We start from the raw sequence: 799 nt of genomic DNA, 5'->3' as shown, positions 1-799 counted from the left end.
TACACGCATGTGTAAATATGTATATAGATATATATATACATACATGTGTGCGTGTGTGTGTGCATATGTGTAGTTGTCTATATGCAGATTCTATGAACCAAATATTACTTTCCTCATGCCTATTGGAGTAATTTCCCTTTCTTCAACGTTTTTTTTTTTTTTCATAGCGTTTGTCTTAATAACTGGTGAGATGCCGGAGCTGACTTCAGCCCCGGCATCCCAAACTCTGAATTTTATGACAACCCACTAATTGTCATATATATATATATATATATATATATATATATATATATATATATATATACACACATATGTATACACATATGTATGCATATATATATACATATGTATACACATATGTATACATATATATATACATATGTATACACGTCTCTTTCCTTTCCCGAGCGTCCAATAACACTATCCGTATCACGTCCTCACTTTGTTGTTTTTTTGTTATTGATTTTTTTTTTGTTTGAACTATATATATATACATATGTATACACATATGTATACATATATATACATATGTATACATATATATATACATATGTATACACATATATATATATACATATGTATACACATATATACATATATATATACATATGTATAAACACATATATATACACACATAAATGTGAATATATATATATACATATATATATATACATATATATGTGAATATATATATATACATGTGTGTGTACATATGTTTACACACACACACATACATATATACACACATATATATACGTACATATATATCCGTGTATACATATATATGTATACATATATA

Source organism: Octopus bimaculoides, chromosome 2, assembly GCF_001194135.2.
Source record: "Octopus bimaculoides isolate UCB-OBI-ISO-001 chromosome 2, ASM119413v2, whole genome shotgun sequence".
Lineage (NCBI taxonomy): Eukaryota > Metazoa > Mollusca > Cephalopoda > Octopoda > Octopodidae > Octopus > Octopus bimaculoides.
This window is presented reverse-complemented; position numbering follows the sequence as displayed.